The sequence below is a fragment of the Telmatherina bonti genome (genome assembly GCF_933228915.1).
Source record: "Telmatherina bonti genome assembly, chromosome: 15".
Classification (NCBI taxonomy): Eukaryota; Metazoa; Chordata; class Actinopteri; order Atheriniformes; family Telmatherinidae; genus Telmatherina; species Telmatherina bonti.
This window is the reverse complement of record NC_136613.1, coordinates 1,188,122-1,197,124: the sequence shown is the minus strand read 5'-3', so window position 1 is coordinate 1,197,124 and position 9,003 is coordinate 1,188,122.

Below are 9,003 nucleotides of genomic sequence, written 5' to 3'. Positions count from 1 at the left end.
ACCGTCTCCACCGTCCCCACCGTCCCCACCGCCCACACCGTCTACACCGTCTCCACCGTCTACACTGTTCCCACCGTCTCCACCGTCTACACCGTTCCCACCGTCCACACCGTCCACACCGTCTCCACTGTTCCCACCGTCCCCACCGTTTACACCGTCTACACCGTCCCCACCGTCTACACCGTCCACACCGTCTACACCGTCTCCACCGTCTACACTGTTCCCACCGTCTCCACCGTCTACACCGTCCACACCGTCCACACCGTCTCCACTGTTCCCACCGTCCCCACCGTTTACACCGTCTACACCGTCCCCACCGTCTACACCGTCCACACCGTCTACACCGTCCCCACCGTCTACACCGTCCCCACCGTCCCCACCGTCCACACCGTCCCCACCGTCTACACCGTCCCCACCGTCTACACCGTCCCCACCGTCCACACCGTCTACACCGTCTACACCGTCCCCACCGTCTACACCGTCCCCACCGTCCACACCGTCTACACCGTCTACACCGTCCCCACCGTCCACACCGTCTACACCGTCTACACCGTCCCCACCGTCCACACCGTCTACACCGTCTACACCGTCCCCACCGTCCACACCGTCTACACCGTCTACACCGTCCCCACCGTCTACACCGTCCCCACCGTCTACACCGTCCCCACCGTTTACACCGTCTACACCGTCCCCACCGTCTACACCGTCCACACCGTCTACACCGTCCCCACCGTCTACACCGTCCCCACCGTCCCCACCGTCCACACCGTCCCCACCGTCTACACCGTCCCCACCGTCCACACCGTCCCCACCGTCTACACCGTCCCCACCGTCTACACCGTCCCCACCGTCTACACCGTCCCCATCGTCTCCACCGTCCCCATCGTCTAAACCGTCTCCACCGTCCCCATCGTCTACAACGTCCCCACCGTCCCCACCGTCCACACCGTCCCCACCGTCTCCACCGTCCCCATCGTCTCCAGCGTCTCCACCGTCCCCATCGTCCCCACCGTCCCCACCGTCTACACCGTCTCCACCGTCTACACCGTCTCCACCGTCCCCATCGTCTCCACCATCCCCACCGTCTACAACGTCCCCACCGTTCCCACCGTCCACACCGTCCCCACCGTCCCCACCGTCTCGACCGTCCCCATCGTCTCCACCGTCTCCACCGTCTCCATCGTCTCCACCGTCCCCACCGTCTACACCGTCTACACCGTCTACACCGTTCCCACCGTTCCCACCGTCTCCACCGTCCCCACAGTACCCACCGTCTCCACCGTTCCAACCGTCTACACCGTCCCCACCGTTCCCACCGTTCCCACCGTCTCCACCGTCCCCACCGTCCCCACCGTCCCCATCGTCTCCACCGTCTCCACCGTCCCCATCGTCTACACCGTCTCCACCGTCTCCACCGTTCCCACCGTCCACACTGTTCCCACCGTTCCCACCGTCTCCACCGTCCCCACCGTCTACACCGTCCCCACCGTCTCCACCGTCTCCACCATCTACACCGTCCCCACCGTCCCCACCGTCCCCACCGTCTGCACCGTCCCCATCGTCTCCACCGTCTCCACCGTCCCCATCGTCTACACCGTCTCCACCGTCTCCACCGTCCCCATCGTCTACACCGTCTCCACCGTCTACACCGTCCCCACCGTCTACACCTTCCCCCCGTCCCAACCGTCTACACCGTCCCCACCGTCCACACCGTCCCCACCGCCCACACCGTCCCCACCGCCCACACCGTCTACACAGTCTCCACCGTTCCCACCGTCCCCACCGTCCACACCGTCTCCACTGTTCCCACCGTCCCCACCGTCTACACCGTCCCCACCGTCCACACCGTCCCCACCGCCCACACCGTCCCCACCGCCCACACCGTCTACACAGTCTCCACCGTTCCCACCGTCCCCACCGTCTCCACTGTTCCCACCGTCCCCACCGTCTACACCGTCCCCACCGTCTATACCGTCCCCACCGTCCCCACCATCTACACCGTCCCCACCGTCTACACCGTCCCCACCGTCTACACAGTCTACACCGTTTACACCGTCCCCACCGTCTACATCGTCCCCACCGTCTACACCGTCTACACCGTCTCCACCGTCTACACTGTTCCCACCGTCTCCACCGTCTACACCGTTCCCACCGTCTACACCGTCCCCACCGTCCCCACCGTCACCACCGTCTAAACCGTCCCCACCGTCTCCACCGTCTACACCGTCCCCACCGTCTACACCGTCCCCACCGTCCCCACCGTCTACACCGTCCCCACCGTCTACACCGTCACCACTGTCCCCACCGTCCCCACCGTCCACACCGTCTACACCGTCTCCTCTGTTCCCACCGTCCCCAGCGTCCCCACCGTCTACACCGTCCCCACCGTTTACACCGTCACCACCGTCTACACCGTCCCCACCGTCCCCACCGTCTACACCGTCCCCACCGTCTCCACCGTCTCCACCGTCTACACCGTCCCCACCGTCCCCACCGTCTACACCGTCTCCACCGTCTACACTGTTCCCACCGTCCCCACCGTCCCCACCGTCTACACCGTCCCCACCGTCTACACCGTCCCCACCGTCCCCACGGTCTACACCGTCACCACCGTCTACACCGTCACCACTGTCCCCACCGTCCACACCGTCCACACCGTCTCCACTGTTCCCACCGTCCCCACCGTCTACACCGTCTACACCGTCCCCACCGTCTACACCGTCCCCACCGTCTACACCGTCCCCACCGTCCCCACCGTCTACATCGTCCCCACCGTCCCCACCGTCTACATCGTCCCCACCGTCTACACCGTCCCCACCGTCTCCACCGTCTACACCGTCCCCACCGTCCCCACCGTCTACATCGTCCCCACCGTCTACACCGTCTACACCGTCCCCACCGTCTACACTGTTCCCACCGTCCCCACCGTCTACACCGTCCCCACCGTCCCCACCGTCACCACCGTCCCCACCGTCTACACCGTCCCCACCGTCTACACCGTCCCCACCGTGTACACCGTCCCCACCGTCTACACCGTCCCCACCGTCTACACCGTCCCCACCGTCCCCACCGTCTACACCGTCCCCACCGTCTACACCGTCTACACCGTCCCCACCGTCTACACCGTCCCCACCGTCTCCACTGTCTACACCGTTCCCACCGTCTCCACCGTCTACACCGTTCCCACCGTCCCCACCGTCTACACCGTCCCCACCGTCTACACTGTTCCCACCGTCCCCACCGTCTACACCGTCCCCACCGTCCCCACCGTGTACACCGTCCCCACCGTCTACACCGTCCCCACCGTCTACACCGTCCCCACCGTCTACATCGTCCCCACCGTGTACACCGTCTACACCGTCCCCACCGTCTACACCGTCCCCACCGTCCCCACCGTCTACACCGTCCCCACCGTCTACACCGTCCCCACCGTCCCCACCGTCTACACCGTCCCCACCGTCTACATCGTCCCCACCGTGTACACCGTCTACACCGTCCCTACCGTCTACACTGTTCCCACCGTCCCCACCGTCCACACCGTCCACACCGTCCCCACCGTCCCCACCGTCTACACCGTCTCCACCGTCCCCACCGTCCCCACCGTCTCCACCGTCCCCACCGTCTACACCGTCCACACCGTCCCCACCGTCTACACCGTCCACACCGTCCCCACCGTCTACACCGTCTACACCGTCCACACCGTCTCCACCGTCTCCACTGTCCCCACCGTCTACACCGTCCCCACCGTCCCCACCGTCCCCACCGTCTACACCGTCCCCACCTTCCCCACCGTCCCCACCGTCTACACCGTCTACACCGTCCCCACCGTCTACACCGTCCCCACCATCCCCACCATCTACATCTTCTACATCGTCCCCACAGTCCACACCGTACCCACCGTCTACACCGTCACCACCGTCCCCACCGTCCCCACCGTCCACACCGTCCCCACCGTCTACACCGTCCCCACCGTCTACACCGTCCCCACCGTCTACACCGTTCCCACCGTCCCCACCGTCCACACCGTCCCCACCGTCCCCACCGTCCACACCGTCTCCACCGTCTACACTGTTCCCACCGTCCCCACCGTCTACACCGTCTACACCGTCCCCACCGTCTATATCGTCCCCACCGTCCCCACCGTCCCCACCGTCTACACCGTCTACACCGTCCCCACCGTCCCCACCGTCTATACCGTCCCCACCGTCCCCACCGTCTACACCGTCCCCACCGTCTACACCGTCCCCACCGTCTACACCGTCCCCACCGTCCACACCGTCTCCACCGTCTACACTGTTCCCACCGTCTACACCGTCTATACCGTCCCCACCGTCTACACCGTCCCCACCGTGTACACCGTCCCCACCGTCTACACCGTCCCCACCGTCTACACCGTCCCCACCGTCCCCACCGTCTACACCGTCCCCACCGTCTACACCGTCTACACCGTCCCCACCGTCTACATCGTCCCCACCGTGTACACCGTCTACACCGTCCCCACCGTCTACACCGTCCCCACCGTCTACACCGTCCCCACCGTCTACATCGTCCCCACCGTGTACACCGTCTACACCGTCCCTACCGTCTACACTGTTCCCACCGTCCCCACCGTCTACACCGTCCCCACCGTCCACACCGTCTACACCGTCCCCACCGTCTACACCGTCACCACCGTCCCCACCGTCTACACCGTCCCCACCGTCTACACCGTCCCCACCGTCCCCACCGTCTACACCGTCCCCACGGTCCCCACCGTCTACACCATCTACACCGTCACCACCGTCCCCAACGTCTACACCGTCCCCACCGTCTACACCGTCCCCACCGTCCCCACCGTCTACACCGTCACCACCGTCCCCACCGTCTACACCGTCCCCACCGTCCCCACCGTCCCCACCGTCCCCACCGTCTACACCGTCTACATCGTCCCCACAGTCTACACCGTACCCACCGTCTACACCGTCACCACCGTCCCCACCGTCCCCACCGTCTACACCGTCCCCACCGTCCCCACCGTCTACACCGTCCCCACCGTCTACACCGTTCCCACCGTCCCCACCGTCCACACCGTCCCCACCGTCCCCACCGTCCCCACCGTCTCCACCGTCTACACTGTTCCCACCGTCCCCACCGTCTACACCGTCTACACCGTCCCCACCGTCTACACCGTCCCCACCGTCCCCGTCTACACCGTCCCCACAGTCTACACCGTCTACACCGTCCCCACCGTCCCCACCGTCTACACCGTCCCCACCGTCTACATCGTCCCCACCGTGTACACCGTCTACACCGTCCCCACCGTCTACACCGTTCCCACCGTCCCCACCGTCTACACCGTCCCCACCGTCCACACCGTCCCCACCGTCTACATCGTCCCCACCGTCTACACCGTCTACACCGTCTCCACCGTCTACACTGTTCCCACCGTCTCCACCGTCTACACCGTTCCCACCGTCTACACCGTCCCCACCGTCCCCACCGTCCCCACCGTCTACACCGTCTACACCGTCTACACCGTCCCCACCGTCTACACCGTCCCCACCATCTACACCGTCCCCACCGTCCCCACCGTCTACACCGTCCCCACCGTCTACACCGTCACCACTGTCCCCACCGTCCCCACCGTCCACACCGTCTACACCGTCTCCTCTGTTCCCACCGTCCCCAGCGTCCCCACCGTCTACACCGTCCCCACCGTTTACACCGTCACCACCGTCTACACCGTCCCCACCGTCCCCACCGTCTACACCGTCCCCACCGTCTCCACCGTCTCCACCGTCTACACCGTCCCCACCGTCCCCACCGTCTCCACCGTCTACACTGTTCCCACCGTCCCCACCGTCCCCACCGTCTACACCGTCCCCACCGTCTACACCGTCCCCACCGTCCCCACCGTCTACACCGTCACCACCGTCTACACCGTCACCACTGTCCCCACCGTCCACACCGTCTACACCGTCTCCACTGTTCCCACCGTCCCCACCGTCTACACCGTCTACACCGTCCCCACCGTCTACACCGTCCCCACCGTCCCCACCGTCTACATCGTCCCCACCGTCTACACCGTCCCCACCGTCTCCACCGTCCCCACCGTCCCCACCGTCCACACCGTCCCCACCGTCTACATCGTCCCCACCGTCTACACCGTCTACACCGTCCCCACCGTCTACACTGTTCCCACCGTCCCCACCGTCTACACCGTCCCCACCGTCTACACCGTCTACACCGTCCCCACCGTCACCACCGTCCCCACCGTCCCCACCGTCTACACCGTCACCACCGTCTACACCGTCCCCACCGTCCACACCGTCTCCACCGTCTCCACCGTTCCCACCGTCCCCACCGTCTACACCGTCCCCACCGTCTACACCGTCCCCACCGTCCCCACCGTCTACACCGTCCCCACCGTCTCCACCGTCTACACCGTTCCCACCGTCTCCACCGTCTACACCGTTCCCACCGTCCCCACCGTCTACACCGTCCCCACCGTCTCCACCGTCTACACTGTTCCCACCGTCCCCACCGTCTACACCGTTCCCACCGTCCCCACCGTCCCCACCGTCTACACCGTCTCCACCGTCCCCACCGTCTATACTGTCCCCACCGTCTACACCGTCCCCACCGTCTACACTGTTCCCACCGTCCCCACCGTCTACACCGTCCCCACCGTCCACACCGTCCCCACCGTCTACATCGTCCCCACCGTCTACACCGTCTACACCGTCTCCACCGTCTACACTGTTCCCACCGTCTCCACCGTCTACACCGTTCCCACCGTCTACACCGTCCCCACCGTCCCCACCGTCCCCACCGTCTACACCGTCCCCACCGTCTACACCGTCCCCACCGTGTACACCGTCCCCACCGTCTACACCGTCCCCACCGTCCCCACCGTCTACACCGTCCCCACCGTCTACACCGTCCCCACCGTCTACACCGTCTACACCGTCCCCACCGTCTACACCGTCTCCACTGTCTACACCGTTCCCACCGTCTCCACCGTCTACACCGTTCCCACCGTCCCCACCGTCTACACCGTCCCCACCGTCTCCACCGTCTACACTGTTCCCACCGTCCCCACCGTCTACACCGTCCCCACCGTCCCCACCGTGTACACCGTCCCCACCGTCTACACCGTCCCCACCGTCTACACCGTCCCCACCGTCTACATCGTCCCCACCGTGTACACCGTCTACACCGTCCCCACCGTCTACACCGTCCCCACCGTCCCCACCGTCTACACCGTCCCCACCGTCCCCACCGTCTACACCGTCCCCACCGTCTACATCGTCCCCACCGTGTACACCGTCTACACCGTCCCTACCGTCTACACTGTTCCCACCGTCCCCACCGTCCACACCGTCCACACCGTCCCCACCGTCTACACCGTCTCCACCGTCCCCACCGTCCCCACCGTCTCCACCGTCCCCACCGTCCACACCGTCCCCACCGTCCCCACCGTCTACACCGTCCACACCGTCCCCACCGTCTACACCGTCTACACCGTCCACACCGTCTCCACCGTCTCCACCGTCTCCACTGTCCCCACCGTCTACACCGTCCCCACCGTCCCCACCGTCCCCACCGTCTACACCGTCCCCACCTTCCCCACCGTCCCCACCGTCTACACCGTCTACACCGTCCCCACCGTCCCCACCGTCTACACCGTCCCCACCATCCCCACCATCTACATCTTCTACATCGTCCCCACAGTCCACACCGTACCCACCGTCTACACCGTCACCACCGTCCCCACCGTCCCCACCGTCCACACCGTCCCCACCGTCTACACCGTCCCCACCGTCTACACCGTCCCCACCGTCTACACCGTTCCCACCGTCCCCACCGTCCACACCGTCCACACCGTCCCCACCGTCCCCACCGTCCACACCGTCTCCACCGTCTACACTGTTCCCACCGTCCCCACCGTCTACACCGTCTACACCGTCCCCACCGTCTATATCGTCCCCACCGTCCCCACCGTCTACACCGTCCCCACCGTCTACACCGTCTACACCGTCCCCACCGTCCCCACCGTCTATACCGTCCCCACCGTCCCCACCGTCTACACCGTCCCCACCGTCTACACCGTCCCCACCGTCCACACCGTCTCCACCGTCTACACTGTTCCCACCGTCTACACCGTCTATACCGTCCCCACCGTCTACACCGTCCCCACCGTGTACACCGTCCCCACCGTCTACACCGTCCCCACCGTCTACACCGTCCCCACCGTCCCCACCGTCTACACCGTCCCCACCGTCTACACCGTCTACACCGTCCCCACCGTCTACATCGTCCCCACCGTCTACACCGTCTACACCGTCCCCACCGTCTACACCGTCCCCACCGTCTACACCGTCCCCACCGTCTACATCGTCCCCACCGTGTACACCGTCTACACCGTCCCTACCGTCTACACTGTTCCCACCGTCCCCACCGTCTACACCGTCCCCACCGTCCACACCGTCTACACCGTCCCCACCGTCCCCACCGTCTACACCGTCACCACCGTCCCCACCGTCTACACCATCTACACCGTCACCACCGTCCCCAACGTCTACACCGTCCCCACCGTCTACACCGTCCCCACCGTCCCCACCGTCTACACCGTCTACACCGTCCCCACCGTCTACACCGTCCCCACCGTCCCCACCGTCTACACCGTCCCCACGGTCCCCACCGTCTACACCATCTACACCGTCACCACCGTCCCCAACGTCTACACCGTCCCCACCGTCTACACCGTCCCCACCGTCCCCACCGTCTACACCGTCACCACCGTCCCCACCGTCTACACCGTCCCCACCGTCCCCACCGTCCCCACCGTCTACACCGTCTACATCGTCCCCACAGTCTACACCGTACCCACCGTCTACACCGTCACCACCGTCCCCACCGTCCCCACCGTCTACACCGTCCCCACCGTCCCCACCGTCTACACCGTCCCCACCGTCTACACCGTTCCCACCGTCCCCACCGTCCCCACCGTCCCCACCGTCC